At 48.6% G+C, this 27,437-nt stretch overlaps 1 pseudogene; it reads left to right on the forward strand.

Annotated features, from left to right (window-relative positions):
• The window catches only part of LOC115412091 (tensin-like), a 103,242-nt pseudogene that overhangs the window by 68,142 nt on the left and 7,663 nt on the right, over positions 1-27,437 (forward strand).

A 27,437-nucleotide genomic window follows, 5' to 3' on the forward strand; every position in this document is an offset into this window, starting at 1 on the left:
GAGGAACCGTGGTCGTCTTGGTTTGTAACAGCTGAGTTTGTTTCGGTCCAAGTTCCACTGGTTGGACTGAACCAGAGTTTAACTAACACCCTAAGACTACCACTAACACCCTAAGACTACCACTAACACCCTAAGACTACCACTAACACCCTAAGACTACCACTAACATCCTAAGGACTACCACTAACATCCTAGGACTACCACTAACACCCTAAGACTACCACTAACACCCTAAGACTACCACTAACATCCTAAGGACTACCACTAACATCCTAAGACTACCACTAACACCCTAAGACTACCACTAACATCCTAAGGACAACCACTAACATCCTAAGACTACCACTAACACCCTAAGACTACCACTAACATCCTAAGACTACCACTAACACCCTAAGACTACCACTAACACCCTAAGACTACCACTAACACCCTAAGACTACCAGTAACACCCTAAGACTACCACTAACATCCTAAGACTACCACTAACATCCTAAGGACTACCACCAACACCCTAAGACTACCACTAACACCCTAAGACTACCACTAACATCCTAAGGACTACCACTAACATCCTAAGACTACGACTAACACCCTAAGACTACCACTAACATCCTAAGACTACCACTAACACCCTAAGACTACCACTAACACCCTAAGACTACCACTAACACCCTAAGACTACCACTAACATCCTAAGGACTACCACTAACATCCTAGGACTACCACTAACACCCTAAGACTACCACTAACACCCTAAGACTACCACTAACATCCTAAGGACTACCACTAACATCCTAAGACTACCACTAACATCCTAAGGACTACCACTAACATCCTAAGACTACCACTAACACCCTAAGACTACCACTAACATCCTAAGGACAACCACTAACATCCTAAGACTACCACTAACACCCTAAGACTACCACTAACATCCTAAGACTACCACTAACACCCTAAGACTACCACTAACACCCTAAGACTACCACTAACACCCTAAGACTACCACTAACATCCTAAGACTACCACTAACATCCTAAGACTACCACCAACACCCCAAGACTGCCACTAACACCCTAAGACTACCACTAACATCCTAAGACTACCACTAACACCCTAAGACTACCACTAACATCCTAAGACTACCACTAACATCCTAAGGACTACCACTAACATCCTAAGACTACCACTAACATCCTAAGGACTACCACTAACACCCTAAGACTGCCACTAACACCCTAAGACTACCACTAACATCCTAAGACTACCACTAACACCCTAAGACTACCACTAACAACCTAAGACTACCACTAACACCCTAAGACTATCACTAACATCCTAAGACTACCACTAACACCCTAAGACTAACACTAACACCCTAAGACTAACACTGATGCTAACGCTAACACTAACACTAATACCCTAAGACTAATGCTAACACCCTAAGACTAATGCTAACACCCTAAGACTAACACTAATGCTAACACTAACATCCTAAGACTACCACTAACACCCTAAGACTACCACTAACATCCTAAGATTATCACTAATATCCTAAGACTACCACTAACACCCTAAGACTATCACTAACACCCTAAGACTATCACTAACACCCTAAGACTACCACTAACACCCTAAGACTACCACCAACACCCTAAGACTACCACTAACATCCTAAGACTACCACTAACATCCTAAGGACTACCACTAACACCCTAAGACTACCACTAACATCCTAAGACTACCACTAACACCCTAAGACTACCACTAACACCCTAAGACTACCACTCACATCCTAAGACTACCACTAACATCCTAAGGACTACCACTAACATCCTAAGACTACCACTAACATCCTAAGGACTACAACTAACATCCTAAGACTACCACTAACACCCTAAGGACTACCACTAACACCCTAAGACTACCACTAACACCCTAAGACTACCACTAACACCCTAAGACTACCACTAACATCCTAAGACTACCACTAACATCCTAAGACTATCACTAACACCCTAAGACTACCACTAACATCCTAAGACTACCACTCACATCCTAAGACTACCACTAACACCCTAAGACTACCACTAACATCCTAAGACTACCACTAACATCCTAAGACTATCACTAACACCCTAAGACTAACACTAACACCCTAAGACTAACACTAACACCCTAAGACTAACACTAACACCCTAAGACTAACACTGATGCTAATGCTAACACTAACACTAATACCCTAAGACTAATGCTAACACCCTAAGACTAATGCTAACACCCTAAGACTAATGCTAACACCCTAAGACTAACACTAATGCTAACGCTAACATCCTAAGACTACCACTAACACCCTAAGACTACCACTAACACCCTAAGACTACCACTAACACCCTAAGACTACCACTAACATCCTAAGACTACCACTAACATCCTAAGACTATCACTAACATCCTAAGACTACCACTAACACCCTAAGACTAACACTGATGCTAATGCTAACACTAACACTAATGCCCTAAGACTAATGCTAACACCCTAAGAGTAATGCTAACACCCTAAGACTAATGCTAACACCCTAAGACTAATACTAACACCCTAAGACTAACGCTAATGCTAACGCTAACATCCTAAGACTACCACTAACACCCTAAGACTACCACTAACATCCTAAGACTATCACTAACATCCTAAGACTACCACTAACACCCTAAGACTACCACTAACACCCTAAGACCCTAAGACTACCACTAACACCCTAAGACTACCACTAACACCCTAAGGACTACCACTAACATCCTAAGACTATCACTAACATCCTAAGACTACCACTAACACCCTAAGGACTACCACTAACATCCTAAGACTACCACTAACATCCTAAGACTACCACTAACACCTTAAGACTACCACTAACACCCTAACACCCTAAGACTACCACTAACATCCTAAGACTATCACTAACATCCTAAGACTACCACTAACACCCTAAGACTACCACTAACACCCTAACACCCTAAGAATACCACTAACACCCTAAGACTACCACTAACATCCTAAGACTATCACTAACATCCTAAGACTACCACTAACATCCTAAGACTACCACTAACACCCTAAGACTAACACTAACACCCTAAGACTAACACTAACACCCTAAGACTAACACTGATGCTAACGCTAACACTAACACTAATACCCTAAGACTAATTCTAACACCCTAAGACTACCACTAACATCCTAAGACTATCACTAACATCCTAAGACTACCACTAACACCCTAAGGACTACCACTAACATCCTAAGACTACCACTAACATCCTAAGACTACCACTAACACCTTAAGACTACCACTAACACCCTAACACCCTAAGACTACCACTAACACCCTAAGACTACCACTAACATCCTAAGACTATCACTAACATCCTAAGACTACCACTAACACCCTAAGACTACCACTAACACCCTAACACCCTAAGACTACCACTAACACCCTAAGACTACCACTAACATCCTAAGACTATCACTAACATCCTAAGACTACCACTAACATCCTAAGACTACCACTAACACCCTAAGACTAACACTAACACCCTAAGACTAACACTAACACCCTAAGACTAACACTGATGCTAACGCTAACACTAACACTAATACCCTAAGACTAATGCTAACACCCTAAGACTAATGCTAAAACCCTAAAACTAACACTAATGCTAACACTAACACCCTAAGACTAACACTAACACCCTAAGACTAATACTAACACTAACAGTAATGCTAACCCTTAAACTCACCCTAACCCTTAAACTAACCCTGACCCTTCTTTCCTCTTCAAACGTGTGTTGTCATGGTTCTGTTTGTTTCTTCTACTGGTTGGACGGTCTCACTCATGTTCTTCACACAAACTGTTGTTTTTGTCTCTGTTGAGGAGTTTTCTGTGTTTCATCTTTTCCTGCAGCGATCACATGTTCATCACAGGTTTTGGATCTTTTCCTTTCACTAACCACAGAGGAAATCCACGTGTCATGGACTGGGGTTCACACCAGGGTTCCGTTCATGAACAGGGTTCTGTTCTGGACTCATGAAGAGGGTTCTGTTCTGGACTCATGAACAGGGTTCTGGACTGGACTGTTGTGGTTCTGGTCTGGACTCATGTGTCTTTACTCACCCTCTGGGCGGGACTTTTCTTCTCGTACTGTGTGTGAGAACTGTTGTACAATTGGTCAGAAATTCAAAGTGGGCGTGGTTACTGTAGAAAAGCAGAGGACCGCCCACCAGTTGAGTGACATATGGAATGTCCTGTAGAAAAGGTCTCAGTCTAGTTTTGTGTTCTCATGGAGTTTGGAGCAGAGTTCAAGGTTCAACCTGAATCTTTTGAAGGTCTAGCGCAGAAACCAAGGCAGATGGCAATGCCCCCCCCCCCACCCCCCCCCATCACCACCAAAATTTAATCATTCCTTCCTTGTGCCAGTATCAACATTTACTGAAAATGTCATCCAATTCCATCCAGAACTGTTTGAATTATCTGCAAACAGACAAACAAACAAACAGATAAACAAACAAACAGATAAACAAACAGACAAATAAACAAACAGACAAATAAACAAACAAACAGACAAATAAACAAACAGACAAACAAACAGACAAACAGACAAATAAACAAACAGACAAATAAACAGACAAACAAACAGACAAACAGACAAATAAACAAACAGACAAATAAACAAACATACAAACAGACAAATAAACAAACAGACAAACAAACAGACAAATAAACAGACCAATAAACAAACAAACAGACAGACAAACAAACAAACAAACAAACAGACAGACAGTTCAAAAAAACAAACCCTGATGAAAACAGAACTTGTGCAGTATTTAGAGAAGGAAACAGTCTGTGGATTTAATGGGATCTAAGTCTGGCCTGAATCTAACTCTGTCCTAGGTCTTGGACTGGTCTTGGTCTCAGTCTGTCCTTGGTCTTGGACTGGTCTTGGTCTCAGTCTGTCCTAGGTCTTGGACTGGTCCTGCTCTCAGTCTTTCCTAGGTCTTAGACTGGTCTTGGTCTCAGTCTGTCCTAGGTCATGGACTGGTCTTGGTCTCAGTCTTTCCTAGGTCTTGGACTGGTCCTGGTCTCAGTCTTTCCTAGGTCTTGGACTAGTCCTGGTCTCAGTCTTTCCTAGGTCTTGGACTGGTCTTGGTCTCAGTCTGTCCTAAGTCTTGGACTGGTCTTGGTCTCAGTCTTTCCTAGGTCTTGGACTGATCCTGGTCTCAGTCTTTCCAAGGTCTTGGATGGGTCCTGGTCTCAGACTGTCCTAGGTCTTGGACTGGTCTTGGTCTCAGTCTGTCCTAGGTCTTGGACTGGTCTTGGTCTCAGTCTTTCCTAAGTCTTGGACTGATCCTGGTCTCAGTCTTTCCTAGGTCTTGGACTGGTCCTGGTCTCAGACTGTCCTAGGTCTTGGACTGGTCTTGGTCTCAGTCTGTCCTAGGTCTTGGACTGGTCTTGGTCTCAGTCTTTCCTAGGTCTTGGACTGATCCTGGTCTCAGTCTTTCCTAGGTCTTGGACTGGTCCTGGTCTCAGACTGTCCTAGGTCTTGGACTGGTCTTGATCTCAGTCTTTCCTAGGTCTTGGACTGGTCTTGGTCTCAGCCTGTCCTAGGTATTGGACTGGTCCTGGTCTAGCTGTACCTTGTCTGGTCTTGGTCCAGCTCATGGTCTGGGCCAGAGCAGACCCACAGAAGGACAGGTGTCCTTCATATTCTGTCCTTCAGGAAATAATGCATCAGAGTTTAAACCATGGAGAAGATTTCAAACAGAACAAGTACACACTTGAAAACCACACTTATCAGGTGCACTACTGCCCCCCCATGGCCTGACTTACCAGATCACTACTGTCCCCCCATGGCCTGACTTATCAAGTGCACTACTGCCCCCCCATGGCCTGACTTATCAGGTGCACTACTGCCCCCCCATGACCTGACTTATCAGGTGCACTACTGCCCCCCCATGGCCTGACTTATCAGGTGCATCACTGCCCCCCCATGGCCTGACTTATCAGGTGCATCACTGCCCCCCCATGGCCTGACTTATCAGGTGCATGGCAAAGTTCTTGGACAGATGGACAGATGTCCAGCTGATGTCCATCCCCTGCAGCCTCTGTGGCCTAGGTTAAAACCAGTCCAGACCTGCCCCCCCTCCTGTGTGCATGTGACCCCCCCCCACACACACACACACACACACACAATGACTCCATGTGCCCTTTGACCCCTGTTTCAGCTGGTCTGAGGGGGAGGGTATGCCCTCAGGCAGAGTAGAACCAGACAGACTGAACACCTTCAGACATGGTTCATCTGCAGGACCTGCACCATCCACCACCCTGCACCTCCAACCAACTCCACCAACCTGCACCTCCACCATCCCCCACATCCACCCTCCTCCACCTCCAACCAACCTCCACCATCCTCCACTTCCACTTTGCTGCTACATGTTGCACACATGTTGGATGGCCTATCTGGTTATTATCCCATATTTGAACAGTATTCCATCAGTGTTTTTCAGTCGGATCCTCCTCTGTCGTTCAAAGCTGCTCATTTCATACACATCCAAATGGAAGAGTTTATAGTACTGTGGACCATTTAATGGACATGCTGTAGATAGGGCATGTTTTACTCCAACAGAGGCATGTTCTGCTCCTTTTGTCCAACAGAGGCATGTTCTGCCTCTTTTGTCCAACAGAGGCATGATCTGCCTTTTTTGTCCAACAGAGGCATGTTCTGCTCCTTTTGTCCAACAGAGGCATGTTCTGCTCCTTTTGTCCAACAGAGGCATGATCTGCCTTTTTTGTCCAACAGAGGCATGTTCTGCTCCTTTCGTCCAACAGAGGCATGATCTGCTTCTTATGTCCAACAGAGGCATGTTCTCCCTCTTTTGTCCAACAGAGGCATGTCCTGCCTCTTTTGTCCAACAGAGGCATGATCTGCCTTTTTTGTCCAACAGAGGCATGTTCTGCTCCTTTCATCCAACAGAGGCATGTTCTGCTCCTTTTGTCCAACAGAGGCATGTTCTGCCTCTTTTGTCCAACAGAGGCATGATCTGCCTTTTTTGTCCAACAGAGGCATGTTCTGCTCCTTTCATCCAACAGAGGCATGTTCTGCTCCTTTTGTCCAACAGAGGCATGTTCTGCCTCTTTTGTCCAACAGAGGCATGTTCTGCCTTTTTTGTCCAACAGAGGCATGTTCTGCTCCCTTCGTCCAACAGAGGCATGTTCTGCTTCTTTTGTCCAACAGAGGCATGTTCTGCCTTTTTTGTCCAACAGAGGCATGTTCTGCTCCTTTTGTCCAGCAGAGTCATGTTCTGCTTCTTTTGTCCAACAGAGGCATGTTCTGCCTTTTTTGTTCAACAGAGGCATGTTCTGCCTCTTTTGTCCAACAGAGGCATGTTCTGCTCCTTTCGTCCAACAGAGGCATGTTCTGCCTTTTTTGTCCAACAGAGGCATGTTCTGCCTGTTTTTTCCAACAGAGGCATGTTCTCCCTCTTTTGTCCAACAGAGGCATGTTCTGCCTTTTTTGTTCAACAGAGGCATGTTCTGCCTCTTTTTTCCAACAGAGGCATGTTCTGCCTTTTTTGTCCAACAGAGGCATGTTCTCCCTCTTTTGTCCAACAGAGGCATGTTCTGCCTTTTTTGTCCAACAGAGGCATGTTCTGCCTCTTTTTTCCAACAGAGGCATGTTCTGCTTCTTTTGTCCAACAGAGGCGTGTTCTGCCTTTTTTGTCCAACAGAGGCATGTTCTGCCTCTTTTGTCCAACAGAGGCATGATCTGCCTTTTTTGTCCAACAGAGGCATGTTCTGCTCCCTTCGTCCAACAGAGGCATGTTCTGCTTCCTTTGTCCAACAGAGGCATGTTCTGCTCCTTTTGTCCAACAGAGGCATGTTCTGCCTTTTTTGTCCAACAGAGGCATGTTCTGCCTTTTTTGTCCAACAGAGGCATGTTCTGCCTCTTTTGTCCAACAGAGGCATGTTCTACCTTTTTTGTCCAACAGAGGCATGTTCTGCCTCTTTTGTCCAACAGAGGCATGATCTGCCTTTTTTGTCCAACAGAGGCATGTTCTGCTCCCTTCGTCCAGCAGAGGCATGTTCTGCTCCTTTTGTCCAACAGAGGCATGTTCTGCTCCTTTTGTCCAACAGAGGCCTGTTCTGCTTCTTTTGTCCAACAGAGGCATGTTCTGCCTCTTTTGTCCAACAGAGGCATGTTCTGCTCCTTTTGTCCAACAGAGGCATGTTCTGCTTCTTTTGTCCAACAGAGGCATGTTCTGCTCCTTTTGTCCAACAGAGGCATGTTCTGCCTTTTTTGTCCAACAGAGGCATGTTCTGCTCCTTTTGTCCAACAGAGGCATGTTCTGCTCGTTTTGTCCACTGCAGGGCTGAGGGATAATTCTGATCTCCTTTCAGGGTGATTCATGCTGTCAACAGGAACACCAGACCACAGGAATCAGGTGTAACAGTTTGACCCTAAGTCATCAACCCCAGAAACTACATTACACCTCATACTGTGGCTGGCTTTAATCTAAAAAAATCATTAAAAATAGCAACAGTGTTAAAACGTCACAAAAATGAGTTACAGTCATTTTTGTGACGTTTTAACACTGTTGCTATGTTTAATGATTTTTTTAGTGTAAATATTAGCATTTCAGCTCAATAGCTTCCAGGTCATGTGACCTATTGACTCAAAATCAGTGCAGGATCATAGTACTACATGGGCTGGTTGAGTTACACCTCTTTTTATTACATTTGAATAATTTCCTTATTTTTAAGGAAATTAACATTGTAAATGTTAGCATTTTAGCTCAATACAAGATAAACATTTATTGAAGAGATGGAAACAAAATGTTTTAATCTGTTCAAAGGGTCTGGGGTGTTTCCTGAATCACCACTTCCAGCAAACATGTACGGCAAGTCACCGCGGACGATAGAATGGTTAAAAACCAGTGAAGACTCACACTGACACGTCTGTTTATTGCCCATCAATAACCCACATTTTATTTTGAAAACCGGAAGATGGTCCACGCTGTAGCATCCTAGTGCTGACTTTCTCAACCACCTCCGTGTATTTGCTGTAAAGTCTGTAATACGGGAGCACTTGAAACGTTGGAGTGGCTGGCTGGACTTCGCAAAAAGGAGAGTCAGCTGGCTTGACTGCAGTAGGATTTTACTGCAATCTGAATATCGTCTACAGAATGTAGTCGCACAACACCCAGTATAGTTAAAATGGAAGGGGAACCAAGAAATGCTTGTGGTAACCTTGTGTAGGTGAACTGTTTTCCCAGGATGTGAATTCAAACATGCCCTGAGAGTCTCCTGCCAATGGGACACAGAAGAAGGCATCTGCCAGATCCATACAGGTGAAATGGGAATGCTCAGGAGCAATGGACTCTAAGCCCCGCCCCACTACTTCCTGAACTTAAGGTGGGTCCTTTATTTCCTTTCTTTCATTTTTGGACACACTGATTAATCCAGGTGTGTCTAATCAATCAGTTGTCCCAACAAGTAGCAGACACACCTGGATTAATCAGTGTGTCCAAAAATGAAAGACAGGAAATAAAGGACCCACCTTAAGTTCAGGAAGTAGTGGGGCGGGGCTTCGGGTCCATAGCATTTAGCATCGTGTAAGGGTCTGGTGCATCATAGTTTGTTATCTGATAAGATAAGATAAGATATGCCTTTATTTGCCCCACATGGGTAAATTCCAGATCTGTGGCTTTCGTTTTGTATTCGTTTTACTTTGGTTAACTTTATCTCTCTGCTCGTTACGTTGAGCTCTGGCCAGTCAGGATTGGACAGAGGTTAGTTCCTTCTCCTCACTTTCTTTTTTCTCTGATTCTCGGTCTAGGTGGTCAGTAATGTGTGCATGATTGGAGACCTACCACTGATCACCTCATCTGGGGGGTGGGGGTTCTACTGAGCTTCTGAACTTGTGTTGGTTGATCCCATGTCGGATCTTGCCCTACTCTCATCTTCCACAAGTCCTTCATCCTAAGCAGATAAGAAACTCTTTTTTCCTTAGGGAGGGGTCACACAATTCAGTGGACTTCATTAGAAGGGGGAATTTACTTTCAATGTCAGGCCCAAACACAGGTACATGCTCATGTAGTGCATCCTCATCAGGTGCACATCTAGTATTTGCTTTGTCCTCTATCTCTGCTAACATACTGAGGGAGGGGCAGGAGACCAAAACTCTCCTAAAGTCACCCAGTGCAGGGTCTGCTTCAGCACTGTTTCCAGGAACGCCTTAATCCAAGGGTTAGGGTTAGGGTTCCCCCTTCTGCACATCTGGCAGTTTGTCTCTAATCATCTGTGTCTGTTCATCTGAATGGATTGTAACTCATTCTGTCGACCTTCTTGGGTGGTTGTGGAGATGAACGCCATCATCTGGCCTGGTTGTTACATCGGTGCAGATTTCCTCCAGTTCTCCATGTGCATCTCCTGCCTCTTTCCCTCTCTTGATTCCATCTGTCAGTCAGGTCAGCCAGTCAGGTTTTTCTGTCATAGTTCGTTCAGTTCACCACACGTGTTCTCAGAATCGGTGAACGAGTTTAAAGTCTAAGGGGAAGATCTGGTCTAGAACCTTCTAGACCTGGGCTAATCCCAGTCCTGCTTGACCACTGGGGCTAATGCCAGTCTTTCACTTAGTCTATGATGTCCCCTCCCTCTAGGCCACCCCAGTGTCCCACAGAGGACATCAAAGGTCCGACTGAAACTGTGGACTCACGATACACAAAGTGGTCAACCTGTAAACATACGGAAATGGCCTTGTGGTCATCCAGGCCTTTTGGTCCTTAGGCCTTGTGGTTCTTCCAGGCCTTTTGGTCCTTTAGGCCTTTTGGTCCTCCGGGCTTTGTGGTCCTTTAGGCCTTTTGGTCCTTTAGACCTTGTGGTCATTTAGGCCTTTTGGTCCTTTAGGCCTTGTTGTCTTCCAGGCCTTTTGGTCCTCCAGGCCTTGTGGTTCTTTAGACCTTGTGGTCCTCCAGGCCTTGAGGTCCTTTTGGTCCTTTAGGCCTTTCGGCCCTCCAGGACTAAACCCATTGAACTGAAGCTTGAAGTCCACAGTGGTGTTGAACAAAAAAACCTCCGAACTGTGTCAGTGTCAGAGTACTTTTGGACAGAAACGACTGAACAGACTGTGGATGTTACAAAGTTCTTTCTTTCTTTCTTTCTTTCTTTCTTTCTTTCTTTCTAACATGTTCTATAAATGTAAAGACATTGAATACAGTCGTCTTGTGTGTTTTTCAGGGTTCAACCAAATCTTCAAAGAGCATGGACTCCAGGCGGAAAACCTCCAGGTACAGCTGTTCTCCATCCGTTCACACATTTAGGTCCAAATCCTTCTGTTTGGGACCGACACTGCATTTCCACACCATGACTGTTAGGGTTAGGGTCAGGGTAAGGGTTAGGGTCAGGGTCAGGGTCAGGGTCAGGGTTAGGGTCAGGGTTAGGGTCAGGGTTTAGGGTTAGGGTCAGGGTTAGGGTCAGGGTTTAGGGTTAGGGTCAGGGTTTACAGTTAGGGTCAGGGTTTAGGTTTAGGGTCAGGGTTAGGATCAGGGTCAGGGTTAGGGTCAGGGTCCGGGTCAGATTTAGGGTTAGGGTTAGGGTCAGGGTTAGGGTCAGGGTCAGGTTTAGGGTTAGGGTCAGGGTTAGGGTCAGAGTCAGGGTCAGATTTAGGGTTAGGGTCAGGTTTAGGGTTAGGGTCAGGGTCAGGTTTAGGGTTAGGGTTAGGGTCAGGGTTAGGGTCAGGGTCAGGGTTAGGGTCAGGGTAAGGGTCAGGGTCAGGGTCATGGTAAGGGTCAGGGTAAGGGTCAGGGTTAGGGTCAGGGTTAGGGTTAGGGTCAGGGTCAGGGTTAGGGTCAGGGTTAGGGTCAGGGTCAGGTTTAGGGTTAGGGTTAGGGTCAGGGTCAGGGTCAGGGTCAGGTTTAGGGTTAGGGTCAGGGTCAGGGTTAGGGTTAGGTTTCGGGTTAGGTTTCGGGTTAGGGTTAGGGTCAGGGTCAGGGTAAGGGTCAGGGTCAGGGTCAGGGTTAGGGTCAGGGTCAGGGTCAGGGTTAGGGTCAGGGTTAGGGTTAGGGTCAGGGTCAGGGTTAGGGTCAGGGTTAGGGTCAGGGTCAGGGTCAGATTTAGGGTTGGGGTCAGGGTCAGGGTCAGGTTTAGGGTTAGGGTCAGGGTCAGGGTTAGGGTTAGGTTTCGAGTTAGGTTTCGGGTTAGGTTTCGGGTTAGGGTTAGGGTCAGGGTCAGGGTAAGGGTCAGGGTCAGGGTCAGGGTTAGGGTCAGGGTAAGGGTCAGGGTTAGTGTAAGAAGTTACTGGTCTTCTTACTTTGGCCAGATAGCCGTATTGCCTGAGTCAAATTAAAGCCATCAGTAGTTGGAAAAATACTTTGCTTTTATTTTTTTCACACACCCAAAAACAACAACAAACAGGCAGCATGTTCCCCCTCCACAGACACCAGGACTAATGTAGACCAGTTCATCAGAGCCCTTTAACAGATCTTGCTCACCCCCCTTACCTCCCAACCACAGGTGAAGTCAGTGTAAATTCCATCCATCCATTATCCACCGTTTATCTGGGGCCGGGTCGCGGGGGTAACAGTCTAACCAGGGATGCCCAGACTTCCCTCTCCCCCGACACCTCCTCCAGCTCTTCCGGGGGGACCCCGAGGTCTCCTCCCGGTGGGACATGCCCGGAACACCTCCCCAGGGAGGCGTCCAGGAGGCATCCGAAACAAATGCCCGAGCCACCTCAGCTGGCCCCTCTCGACGCGGAGGAGCAGCGGCTCTACTCTGAGCTCCTCCCTGGTGACTGAACTCCTCACCCTATCCCTAAGGGTGCGCCCAGCCACCCTGCGGAGGAAACTCATTTGGACCGCTTGTATCCGGGATCTTGTCCTTTCGGTCCTGACCCAAAGTTCATGACCATAGGTGAGGGTAGGAACGTAGACTGACGGTAAATCCAGAGCTTCTCCTCTCGGCTCAGCTCCTTCTGAACCACAACCGACCGGTACAGCGACTGCATCACTGCAGACGCTGCACCGATCCGTCTGTCAATCTCACACTCCATCCTTCCCTCACTCGTGAACAAGACCCCAAGATACTTAAACTCCTCCACTTGGGGCAAAGACTCCCCACCGACCCGGAGAGGGCAAACCACCTTTTTCCGGTCAAGAACCATGGTCTCGGATTTGGAGGTGCTGATCCTCATCCCGCTCGCTTCACACTCGGCTGCAAACCGCCCCAGGACACGCTGAAGGTCCAGGTTTGATGAGGCCAACAGGACAACGTCGTCTGCAAAAAGCAGAGATGAAATCCTGTGGTCCCCAAACCGGACCCCCTCCGGCCCCTGGCTGCGCCTGGAAATTCTGTCCCTAAAAATAATGAACAGAACCGGTGACAGAGGGCAACCCTGCCGGAGACCAATGTGCACCTGGAACAGGTCTGACTTACTGCCGGCAATGTGAACCAGGCTCCTGCTTCAGTCATACAAGGACCGGACTGCCCTTAGCAAAGGGCCCCAGACCCCATACTCCCGAAGCACCCCCCACAGAATACCACGAGGGACACGGTCGAACGCCTTCTCCAGATCCACAAAACACATGTGGACCGGTTGGGCGAACTCCCATGAACCCTCGAGCACCTGATGAAGAGTATAGAGCTGGTCCAGCGTTCCACGACCGGGACGAAAATCGCATTGTTCCTCCTGGATCCGAGGTTCGACTATCAGTCGGATCCTCCTCTCCAGTACCTTGGAATAGACTTTCCCCGGGAGGCTGAGGAGTGTGATCCCCCTGTAGTTGGAGCACATCCTCCGGTCCCCCTTCTTAAAAAGGGGGACCACCACCCCGGTCTGCCAATCCGGAGGTACTGTCCCCGACCGCCACGCGATGTTACAGAGACGTGTCAACCAAGACAGTCCCTGCACATCCAGAGACTGAAGGTACTCAGGGCGAATCTCATCCACCCCCGGTGCCCTGCCACCGAGGAGCTGTCCAACCACCTCGGTGACTTCAGCTTGGGTGATGGACCAGTCCACCTCTGAGACCTCAGCCTCTGCTTCCTCCATGGAAGACGTGACAGTGGGATTGAGGAGATCCTCGAAGTATTCCTTCCACCGTCCGACAACATCCCCAGTCGAGGTCAGCAGCTCCCCACTTCCACTGTAAACAGTGTTGGTGGCGCACTGCTTTCCCCTTCTGAGGCGCCGGATGGTTTGCCAGAATTTCCTCGAGTCCGACCGATAGTCCTCCTCCATGGCCTCCCCAAACTCCACCCAGACCCGAGTTTTTGCCTCCACAACTGCTCGGGCTGCAGCTCGCTTGGCCTTCCGGTACCCATCAGCTGCCTCAGGAGTCCCACGGGCCAACAAGGCTCGATAAGACTCCTTCTTCTGCTTGACGGCATCCCTTACTTCCGGGGTCCACCACTGGGTTCAGGGATTGCCGCCACGACAGGCACCGGAGACCTTGTGACCACAGCTCCGAGCAGCCGCTTCGACAATGGTGGAGAACATGGTCCACTGGGACTCAATGTCCCCAGCCTCCCCCGGGATCTGGGAGAAGCTCTCCTGGAGGTGGGAGTTGAAGCACTGACATCGGGTTCAGCCAGACGTTCCCAACAGACCCTCACAACACGTTTGGGCCTGCCGAGTCGGTCCGGTTTCCTCCTTCGCCAGCGGATCCAACTCACCCACCAGGTGGTGATCGGTTGACAGCTCTGCCCCTCTCTTCACCCGGGTATCCAAAACATGCGGTCAGAGGTCTGATGATACGACAATGAAGTCGATCATCGACCTCCGGCCTAGGGTGTCCTGGTGCCAAGTGCACTTATGGACATCCCTGTGTTCGAACATGGTGTTTGTTATTGTTTGTGTTTGTCACCCCCCTCCAGGTCTCACTGTCGTTGCCCACGTGGGCATTGAAGTCACCCAGGAGAACAATGGAGTCTCCAGTCGGAGCACCATCCAGCACCCCTCCCAAGGACTTCAAGAAGGCCGGGTACTCTGCACTGCTGTTTGGCCCGTAGGCCGAGACAACAGTGAGGCACCTGTCCCCGACCCGAAGGCGCAGGGACACGACCCTCTCATTCACCGGGGTGAATTTGCACTCTCCCCCTTGAACTGCCACCTTATCGTGGTGGGGGAGTTTGAGTGCCCGAATGATCCCAGGAGCTATGTTGTCGGGGGCTTTATGCCCCTGGTAGGGTCTCCCAAGGCAAACAGGTCCTGGGTGACAGGCCAGACTAAGAGCAGTTCAGAAGCCCCTATGAAGAAGCACCAACTAAAGAAAGTGACGTCACCCGGTATGCGCAGCCGGGGCCCCACCCTGGAGCCAGGCCTGGGGTTGGGGCTCGTATGCGAGCGCCTGGTGGCTGGGCCTATGCCCACGGGGTCCGGCCGGGCCCAGCCCGAAGGAGCGACGTGGGCCCGCCCTCCGGTGGACTCACCACCCACCGAGGGAATCGTAGGGGCCGGGTGCAATGTGGATTGGGTGGCAGTCGACGGCAGGGAGCCCGACAACCCAATCCCCGGACGCAGAGTCTAGCTCTTGGGACATGGAATGTCACCTCGCTGGGAGGGAAGGAGCCGGAGCTTGTGAGGGATGTTGAGAGATACCGACTAGATATAGTCGGGCTCACCTCCACACACAGCTTGGGCTCTGGAACCCAACCCCTTGAGAGGGGCTGGACTCTCCATTTCTCTGGCGTAGTGTAAATTAAAAAATATAGAGTAAATAAAGAGTGTAAATTAAGTTTAAGATTCAAATAAACACGCACCTCACTGACACCTATGTACAAAACTCAACCTAAAACATAAACCTTTTGTTTTCCAAATAATGTATTATCTGTTAAAAAAAAAAATGCACCCCATGTAACCCACTGAATTCTCTCCTTCCCCTGCCAAAGCTCCCCTCCTTTCAGGCTGCATGGTCTGGACTGATCAGGCAGATCTTCTACACCTGGAACTGCACTCACATGGGCGCACTTCCATGGGTACCCCCCCCCCCCCCCCCCCCCGCTGACTTCAAAAGGAAAAAGAGACAACAAAATGAAATGAGCTAACTTTAAGTGAGGACAAACTAAATAGGTACCATTTTAGCTGTCAACACAAAAAGTGATCATTAGTGACTCAGGCTGATGAAATTAATAAAGGGTTCAACGCAAATACTGAAGAATTCAGCTAAACAGGTCTAAGGTGGATGGCATACACCTGATTAGTCGGGGGGGGGTCACTACAGCTCCCTCACAGTTAGGGTTAGGGGTTCCACTGCCAGTCTCCTCTAAGTGCCGACTTTTGTGTGTGTGTGTCACAGGAGTTCCAGTCTTCAGGTCCTAGAGGAGAACTATGACCTGGACCTGGTCTACGTCACAGAAAGGATCATCTGTGTGTCGTTCCCCAGCGTCGTAGAAGAAAACAGCTACAGCTGCAACCTGAGAGAGGTGGCGTCCATGCTGAGGTCCAAACACGGACACAACTACCTGGTAAAGACCCTAACCCTGACCCTGACCACCTTATGCACTGAAGAACCTGGGCCTGGTAAAGACCACCTTAAGTACTGAAGGACCTGGACCTGGTAAAGACCACCTTGTGGACTGAAAGACTAGGACTCATCCCCCCCCCCCCCCCCGACTAACCCTGACTCTAACCACCTTTTGGACTGAAGGACCTGGACTCATACAGTGGGTCCAGGAAGTCTTCAGACACCCCTGAAATGTTCCACCCTTTGTTCTATTGCAGTTGTTTGATCAGATCCTTTCAGTTCATTTGTTCCTTGTTAATGTTCACACAAACAAACTGGACTGGACACATTTATATAGACAGACGTACATGTCCATGTCTGTCAGTCTGCACAGCCTTTACTGGGACACTGGTCTACTGAACTCAGGTCCACTGGTTCTGGGACATTGGTCTACTGAACTCAGGTCCACTGGTTCTGATCCTCCTTCAGATGGACCACCTTCATGTGAGTCCAGCTGTGTTGAATTAAACTGACTGGACTGGATTATTAAAGGTCCTTCTATAGACGACCTTCCAGCTCAGTGCATGTCAGAGCCAATGAGAACCAGGAGGTCCAAGGAACCACTCCCAGAGCCCACAGACAGAACTGTGGACAGAACCAGACCTGGACCAGGGTACAGGAGAATGTCTGCCACACTTAAAGCAGTGACATTAGTGTTTTTTCAGTGGAATTCTCATGACCGCAGAAGGGTTAGGGTTAGACCTGTGGTCATGAGCTTTGGGTCAGGATCGAAAGGACCAGATCCCAGATACAAGGGGTCCAAATGAGTTTCCTTCGTAGGGTGGGTGGATCCACCCTTAGGGATAGAGGGAGGAGCTCAGTCACCAGGGAGGAGCTCAGAGTAGAACCACTGCTCCTCCACATCCAGAGGAACCAGCTGAGGTGGATCAGACAGCTGGTTCAGATCCTCCTGGACTCCTCCCTGGGGAGGTGTTCTGGGCATGTCCCACCAGGAGGAGACCTAGGGGAAGACCTAGGACAGGTTGGAGAGACTATGTCTATAGGCTGGACTGGAAACGCCTCAGGGTCATCCCTGGGCATCCCTGCTTAGACTGTTACCCCCCACGACCCAGCCCCAGATAAAAGGAAGAGAATGGATGGATGGACAAGGTCGTTCTTCCGTTTCCCTCATTTCCCTGTGGTCTCCATTAACTGTAAATGCTCTGCTTGGCTCTGAGTTCTCCATTCATTCAACTCCACAGCTCTATGTTCAACCCTATTTCTGAATAATGACAGCAGAAAGGTGTGAAGCCTGCTACCAGACGTTAGTCTGGTGTTGTCTGTCTTTTATGTTTGTCTGTCACTTCCTGTTTTATTTTCTTAAGTTTTCCTCATGTGTCTTGTCTGTTGTCTTTACTTCCCTTCCTGGTTCGTGTTCACCTTTTCCCTGATTACCTGACTTCGCCCTGATGTGTGCCACCTGTGTCTCGTTGTCTTCCCTCTCTTTTGTGTATTTATACCCTGTCTTTTCCCCTGATCAGACGCCAGTTCGTATTCTCTCGCAGTTTACTTACCAGCGTTCTGATCCTGTCTGTTCGTTTGCCTACCTGTGCTTCGACCCGTTTTGTCATCCTGTTTTGCCTGTTTTTTTGCCTGCTCCCTGTCGGTTTTTGTCAGCCTCCATCTGCCTTCCTGGTTTTTGACGTCTACGCCTGGTTTTTTGGTACGTGAGCTAGCTTTACCCTTATGTCCTGTTGCCTGTCTATTTGCTCTCCCGTGCATGACCTGTTTCCGTCCCTGACCTCCCTCTGCTTCTCCCTAGTCGGGGTGCCGACTCAAAACCTGGAGTCTAACCGTGGGTTTGTGTCTCCAGCCTGGAGGACGAATCCCTCGAGGACTTCCTTGGCCGCTGTCCTCAAGATCCTGTTCATTATCACAATCTATATATTTGTACTACCTGTACGCAATAAACTCTGTAAACGTTTACATCCGCCTCCTAGTTCTGCATTTGGGTTCTGGGTCCGTACTAACAGCATCACAAAAGGTGGTTTGGAGTGCTGGCCCTTTAAATGCACAGGAGCCACTTCAGGCCCCACCCCCTCCAGGTTGTCGGCTGTGCTGCTCTGTCCCTTTCAACCGACAACTGAACCTTTCATGAGGCAGTGGTTCTCAAATGCGGTCCTGAAGGGTCCAGTATCCTGCATGTTTCAGATGTTTCCCTCTTCAAACACACCTGGTTCCGCTCATCTTCAGATCTGCAGAAGAATGAGAACAATGGAAGGACTTCCAGGTGTGAGGCAAATATTTAAAACAGGCAGGAGACCGGCCCTCCAGGACCACTTTTAGGAACCACAGAAGGGACTGTGGAACCACCAAGGGGACTGAGGAACCACTGAGGGGACTGAGGAACCACCGAGGGGACTGTGGAACCTCTGAGAGGACTGAAACTAGAACCACTGAGGGAACTGAGGAACCACTGAGGGGACTGTGGAACCACCGAGGGGACTGTGGAACCACTGAGGGAACTGAAACTAGAACCACTGAGGGGACTGTGGAACCACCGAGGGGACTGTGGAACCACCGAGGGGACTGAGGAACCACCGAGGGGACTGTGGAACCACCGAGGGGACTGAGGAACCACCGAGGGGACTGAGGAACCACTGAGGGGACTGTGGAACCACCGAGGGGACTGTGGAACCACCGAGGGGACTGAGGAACCACCGAGGGGACTGAGGAACCACCGAGGGGACTGTGGAACCACTGAGGGGACTGAAACTAGAACCACTGAGGGGACTGTGGAACCACTGAGGGGACTGAACCTAGAACCACTGAGGGGACTGTGGAACCACCGAGGGGACTGTGGAACCACCGAGGGGACTGAGGAACCACTGAGGGGACTGAGGAACCACCGAGGGGACTGTGGAACCACTGAGGGGACTGAAACTAGAACCACTGAGGGGACTGAGGAACCACCGAGGGACTGTGGAACCACCGAGGGGACTGTGGAACCACCGAGGGGACTGAGGAACCACTGAGGGGACTGAGGAACCACTGAGGGGACTGAAACTAGAACCACCGAGGGGACTGTGGAACCACCGAGGGGACTGTGGAACCACGAGGGGACTGTGGAACCACCGAGGGGACTGAGGAACCACCGAGGGGACTGTGGAACCACCGAGGGGACTGTGGACACCACCGAGGGACTGAGGAACCCACCGAGGGGACTGTGGAACCACTGAGGGGACTGTGGAACCACTGAGGGGACTGAAACTAGAACCACTGAGGGGACTGTGGAACCACCGAGGGGACTGTGGAACCACCGAGGGGACTGTGGAACCACCGAGGGGACTGAGGAACCACTGAGGGGACTGAGGAACCACCGAGGGGACTGTGGAACCACTGAGGGGACTGAAACTAGAACCACTGAGGGGACTGAGGAACCACTGAGGGGACTGAAACTAGAACCACTGAGGGGACTGAGGAACCACCGAGGGGACTGTGGAACCACCGAGGGGACTGTGGAACCACCGAGGGGACTGAGGAACCACTGAGGGGACTGAGGAACCACTGAGGGGACTGAAACTAGAACCACCGAGGGGACTGTGGAACCACTGAGGGGACTGTGGAACCACTGAGGGGACTGAAACTAGAACCACCGAGGGGACTGTGGAACCACTGAGGGGACTGTGGAACCACCGAGGGGACTGTGGAACCACCGAGGGGACTGAGGAACCACTGAGGGGACTGTGGAACCACCGAGGGGACTGAGGAACCACTGAGGGGACTGAGGAACCACTGAGGGGACTGTGGAACCACTGAGGGGACTGAGGAACCACCGAGGGGACTGAGGAACCACTGAGGGGACTGAGGAACCACTGAGGGGACTGAGGAACCACTGAGGGGACTGTGGAACCACTGAGGGGACTGAGGAACCACCGAGGGGACTGTGGAACCACTGAGGGGACTGAGGAACCACCAAGAGGACTGTGGAACCGTTGAAAGTCTGACAGATCCACTGTTTTCATCTCATTCTTTTCTCCTTTGTCTGTATTTGAATCATAATGTTGAATTTTTCCTTTTTCTGTTTTGTAGCTTTTCAACCTCAGTGAGAAACGATCTGACATCAACCAGCTGCATCCAAAGGTAACACACTGAACTACACATTAAACTACACACTGAACTACACATTAAACTACACACTGAACTACACACTACCACCAACTATACTACACTGTACTGTTCTATACTATACTATACTATACTGCACTGTACTATACTGTACTATACTGTACTGTACTGTACTATGCTGTACTATACTATACTATACTCCAGTCTATGACAGTCCACTGCCCTAGTGTCCCCTACTGTCCCCCAGTGTCCCCCAGTGTCCCCTAGTGTCCCCTAGTTACCCCTAGTGTCCCCCAGTGACCCCTAGTGACCCCTAGTGATCCCTAGTGTCCCCTAGTGTCCCCCAGTGACCCCTAGTGACCCCTAGTGTCCCCGGGGCTTGTTGACAGTCTGTTGGTGTCAGCTGATGTGTGTCCTTCCTGTCCGTCTTTTCAGGTTCTGGACTGTGGTTGGCCGGACCACCATGCTCCTGCTCTGGAGAAAGTCTGCACCATCTGTAAGGCCATGGACACCTGGATGAGCGCTGACACTCACAACGTGGTGGTTCTACACAACCAGGTGAGTCTGAGAGGGTGGAGTCTGGAGTAGGAGTTACTACACATGTGCGACTGTTTATATGTTTGAAACGTATACAAACAGTCTGGAGGAGTGTCCCAGACAGAGAGCATAGTCCCAACTAAACTGGGACTATACTCAGAGATCTAAACTAAACTGGGACTATACTCAGAGATCTAAACTAAACTGGGACTATACTCAGAGATCTAAACTAAACTGGGACTATACTCAGAGATCTAAACTAAACTGGGACTATACTCAGAGATCTAAACTAAACTGGGACTATACTCAGAGATCTAAACTAAACTGGGACTATACTCAGAGATCTAAACTAAACTGGGACTATACTCAGAGATCTAAACTAAACTGAGACTATACTCAGAGATCTAAACTAAACTGGGACTATACTCAGAGATCTAAACTAAACTGAGACTATACTCAGAGATCTAAACTAAACTGGGACTATACTCAGAGATCTAAACTAAACTGGGACTATACTCAGAGATCTAAACTAAACTGGGACTATACTCAGAGATCTAAACTAATCTGGGACTACACTCAGAGATCTAAACTAAACTGGGACTATCTGAAGTATTTAAATGTGTCTTTTCTTTTCTCTTCTGGTCAGTTTTAGTTTTTTTTTTTTCTCAGATTAGAGAAACCAACCTTGATGCTGTTTATTTGTTGTTAGTTTGTGAAGTGCTTCATTGCTGTTGTTCTTGATCTGAACATGTTCCTGTTGTTCTTGACCTGAACATGTTCCTGTTGTTGACTGTTTCAGGGGAACCGGGGCAGAACCGGTGTGGTGGTGGCGGCCTACATGCATTATAGTCATATGTCTGGAAGGTAAGGGTCAAAGGTCAACATGAGAAGAACCAATGAACATGTGAATGAAAGACACAAAACAACCAAACAGGAGGACACACTTAAATATGATGAGAGGGAAAACTAGTGTTTCATATGAAAGAAGAGCTTTGATCCTAATTCTAAACACCAGGCAAACACTTATCCAACATTCACTGAATCTGAAGAACCCACTCCTGTTCTTATTGGATTACATTTATTTTCAGGCCAGAATAGAAACTACAGTTGGACTGTGAAACTGAAGAGCAGCTGTTGTTTCTGAAACTATGCAGTGCACTAATGAGATAAACAGTCTGATTGTGTTAACCTGTCCGGTCAGTCTGAAGGTAAAACAGACTTTAAAAAGACAAACCAAACATGGACCCAGTTGCAGCAGAAAGCCATTGGTGAGACTTCAGAATCAGAAAAAGAGGCTTTTCTGGGCGATGAAACAGTGCCAGTGGACTACTGAAGACTGGAAGAAGACTACTGAAGACTACTGACAACTGGAAGAAGACTACTGAGCATCAGATGTGACATAAATCAAAGACATCCCAGCCCCCCCGCGCTGTTCTGCAGAGGCATAAACCCCCTCAGACAGATTATCTCAGAGTGTCTCTGGGTACCGGTTCTGAAGTGGACCAACCATCAGCCACCTCCTCTACATGGATGACATCCAGCTGTACGCCAACAATGAGCAGGACAGGGACTCGCTGATCCACCTGAGTGGGATCTACAGCAGAGACATGGGAACGTCACTGGACCAGATAAATGTGGGTGGATGGTCTCTAGAAGAGGACAGGTGATCCCAGCTGAAGGGGCTGAACTACCTGAAGGGAACATTCCAGATGTGCAGGACAGGTACAGATACCTGCAGATCCAACAGGTCAATAGTAATGATGAGGAGGCAGCTCAGAGATCAGAGGTCAGAGGTCACAGCCAAATACCTCCAGAGGGTAAGGCAGGTCCTGAACAGTCAGCTGATCCAGGACATGAACACCTGTGACCTACCAGTGATCAGATACAAATACTGGAATAATATCCTGGAGATCCACTGGAACAGATGCAAGAACTGAGATCAGGACAAGGAAGCACGAGACCATGAATGGAGGGTTCCACCATAAGTCCAGCATGGATGGAGGGTTCCAACAGAAGTCTAGCATCCTCAGGATGAACCCAAAGAGAAAGGGGGGGGGGACAAGTAAGAGTCAGAACTACTTTCCAGGAGGAAATGGAAAACCTCCAGGAATTTATCAAGAAGATATAAGGCCCACAAGGACCAACTGATGAGCCAAGTGAGGAGGAGCCAGAGGAGGGGCTATGATGAAAGGACACGCCCCTGCATGGCATGGACCACCCACAAACTGAGGAAGAGGCTGATATGGAGAAAAACAAACCAGTGGATGGAAAAGGACCTAAACGACAGAACAGAGGGACTAAAGATGGACCAGAACAGGCCCTGAACACCAGAGCAAGAGAGGCCAGGGTCTACCACACCAGACTAGACCCCAGGTGTAGGTCTACCACACCAGACTAGGCCCCAGGTGCAAGTCTACCACAGCAGACTAGACCCCAGGTACAGGTCTACCACGGCAGACTAGACCCCAGGTACAGGTCTACCACAGCAGACTAGACCCCAGGTACAGGTCTACCACAGCAGACTAGACCCCAGGTATAGGTCTACCACGGCAGACTAGACCCCAGGTACAGGTCTACCACGGCAGACTAGACCCCAGGTACAGGTCTACCACGGCAGACTAGACCCCAGGTACAGGTCTACCACGGCAGACTAGACCCCAGGTACAGGTCTACCACGGCAGACTAGACCCCAGGTACAGGTCTACCACGGCAGACTAGACCCCAGGTACAGGTCTACCACGGCAGACTAGACCCCAGGTACAGGTCTACCACAGCAGACTAGACCCCAGGTGTAGGTCTACCACGGCAGACTAGACCCAGGTACAGGTCTACCACAGCAGACTAGACTCAGATCCAGGTCCAGACTAGACCCAGGTACAGGTCTACCACAGTAGACTAGACCCCAGGTACAGGTCTACCACAGTAGACTATTGTTGTGATTAGATGTAGGGTTACGGTTTGTCCTCATCTGCCAGTCATCGTCTGTTATTGGTCCAGTCTTTGTTGCAGTTGAATGCATTCATCTAAATCATTGTTTCTCAACTTTTTTGGAACACCCCCCCCACACCATCATGAGTGTTCTACCCCCTCACCCCCAACATGTAAATTCACCATTGTGATCACATGCTTGTTGTACAACAACAGTGTTCCAGTACTGATACCGATACACTGTGATGAATAACAGGGACTAACACCCCCATTTCTGTCTGAGTACTCAGGTTTCTTGTTCTAAACGCCCCCTGACGGTATCCCAACACCCCCTGGGGGATGGTCCTGCCTTTGTTTAGGAAAACTGATTTAAGTGATCCTAATCTAAGTCAGTGGCAGCTTCTTGTCTCTCAGACAGCTGAAGCTCATTGTCGTTTACATTAAAAAAAAAAATTGTCAAGTTATTTAAACATAAATTCATCCTCCGTTCCTTTTTCAGAAAATGCTCAGTGACCTTACCGTACCAACTAAACAGCAAAATGTTGAAATTATGTTAAACTGAAAAGGAAGTCCAGTGGTTGTGTTTTCTTCCAGGTCAGTAAATGAACAGTTCATTTGGTTTCTGTGATTTCGCGGCAGAATGTGTGACGGTATTAAACTGAACTGTGTCAGTGAAGGAGCAGATCTGAAACAGCTGTCAATCAAACCGCATTCAGCCTTTGGACCTGTCCTCCGATCGGCACGCAGAAGCTCGGCGTCCGGCCCGGCCGAGCTCCGCCCTCGGAGACGCCGAGCGTCCGGGGGCGGGACGGGCAGGGTGTCATGTGTCCAGTGCTGGTCCAGTTTGTAGTGGTTTTTCCAGCAGTTCAACTCAGTCCCATGAAGTGCATGGACGCTGAGCGTCTACGGACAAATGCACTGAGCAGAGATGGAATGAACAAACACAGACACGGAATGGAGGAGAAGTGAACAACATCCAGTCACTGATCTGGGATCAACTGATTCTGAACCAACTGGTCTGAGAGATGAACGTGTTCCAACACATTTGGAGTCAATGAAATGAAAACAACTGAACAGATTTGAGCATTTAATGGGAGATCATTTTAGGAGAAGAGGAGCTTCCACTGCAGTCTGACACAAAACACCTGGGATTCAAGTCCCACATGTCTTAAACATAGACTTTTATTTGACCCAGTAGGATGTTTGGGATGTGCTCATTCTACCTGCGGACTTTCCACAGGTGTTTCCACAGGTATTCCACTGGTGTACCCTACCAGTGTTTCTACAGGTGTACCCTACCGGTGTACCCTACCGGTGTTTCTACGGGTGTTTCTACAGGTGTTTCCACAGGTGTTCCACAGGTGTACCCTACAGGTGTTTCTACAGGTGTTCCACTGGTGTACCCTACCAGTGTTTCTACAGGTGTACCCTACCAGTGTTTCTACAGGTGTACCCTACCAGTGTTTCTACAGGTGTACCCTACCGGTGTTTCTACAGGTGTTTCTACAGGTGTTTCAAGTGTTTTCATACTAATGTTTCTTCTATGTCCTTTGTGTTCGACCACAGTGCCGACCAGGCTCTGGACCGGTTCGCCATGAAGCGCTTCTATGAGGACAAAGTACTTCCTGTGAGTCAACCTTCTCAGAAAAGGTCAGACATATTCCACAACTTCTTCATGGTTCAAATTTGACCAAAATGAACTGTTTAAGAAAGAAAACCTCCACCTGTATTTGTTTGTGTGCATCAGTTTCAAACCATCACTAACATTTAATCCAACTGGACCTGGTCTAGACGGTGGTTTTATTCTAAACTGTGAAATGAGGACAACTCAGCAGCTCCTGAGTCAGTAGTACTGCTAAGATATTTGTTCTTCTAGGGCAGGGGTCGGCTACCCGCGGCTCCGGAGCCGCATGCGGCTCTTTCATCCTTCTGTTGCGGCTCTGCGTGGCTTGGGAAAATAAATTTTAAGTGTCCGATTAAAGTGTATGTTATTTGTCTCAAAAACGTGTATCATGTCTTCTTATTAAGTCAAAGTTTTTAACTTCTTTCTTCAGACCTTGTGCAATTTCAGTGATCAGCATTCGCCTTCTTCAGAGACGTTTGACAGCACTTGACGTGTCAGCCGGCATGCGCGGAATGCCCTGCGACACCAAAACTGCACAATATCTGAACAAAGTATTTTATTTGTGTTTGTTCGTTTGTTAATTGTAGTTGTAAATTGTACGATTATTGTGATCTCGAAATATTAAAATAAAATTATATATATATATATATATATATATATATATATATTATATAGTATTATAGTATATTTTCATCGCTCAAAATATGCGTCACACTCTCCGACAGCCCGCCAAAACACCGTACATTTATCAAGACTTTCAACCCCAGGTAGGCCAAGTATGGAGAAATCTAAGAAAAGAAAAATATCTGAAGAAAATAGAACATTTAATGATGCCAGGTGCCATGGCACGACCAAGGTGCCACTGCACCTCGGGGCCAATGCTAGGTGCCGTGGCACTGCAGTACTAGGGCTCAGTGCCAGGTGCCGTGGCACTGCAGTACTAGGGCTCAGTGCCAGGTGCCGTGGCACTGCGTTACCAGGGCTCTGTGCTGGGTGCAGTTGCACCACAGTGCCACTGCTCGGTGTCAGGTGCCATGGCACTGCGGTGCCACAACTGGGTGCCACCGGTGCCGCGGCACCACCGGCACCTCGAGCCGAGGCACCACCGTGGTGCCACGGCACCTGGCACCGAGCCTTGGTACGGCGGTGCAACGGCACCTAGCGTTGGCCCCAAGGTGCGCCGCCGCGGCACCAAGCCGTGGTACCGGTAAAATCGTTGTATAAGCCGCGTCGAAGTATAAGCCGCAGTGTTTAAAGTGTGGGAAAAAAGTAGTGGCTTATAGTCCGGAATTTACGGTATATATAGGCTAACATCTTCATTTCAGATGTCAAAAAGTGTTTGCGGCTCCCAGTGTTTTCTTTTCCATGGAAACCGGGTCGAAATGGCTCTTTGAGTGTTAAAGGTTGCCGACCCCTGTTCTAGGGACAAATATATGGTTGAAGACTACACAATCAGATTCAGAATCAGAGTCAGATTCAGATTCAGAATCAGAATCCTTTATTAATCCCAGGGTGTACCTGTCCGTATCTGGGACGGACCAACTCTACTCCTGTTATGGAACTGTGCTGAAGTCCCATGTGGACTACTGCAGTCCCATGTGGACTACTGCAGTCCCATCTGGACTACTGCAGTCCCATCTGGAATCCTGAAGTCCCATCTGGACTACTGCAGTCCCATCTGGACTCCTGCAGTTCCATCTTCACTCCTGCAGTCCCATCT

Source organism: Sphaeramia orbicularis, chromosome 21 (assembly GCF_902148855.1).
Source record: "Sphaeramia orbicularis chromosome 21, fSphaOr1.1, whole genome shotgun sequence".
In the NCBI taxonomy this organism is placed as follows: domain Eukaryota; kingdom Metazoa; phylum Chordata; class Actinopteri; order Kurtiformes; family Apogonidae; genus Sphaeramia; species Sphaeramia orbicularis.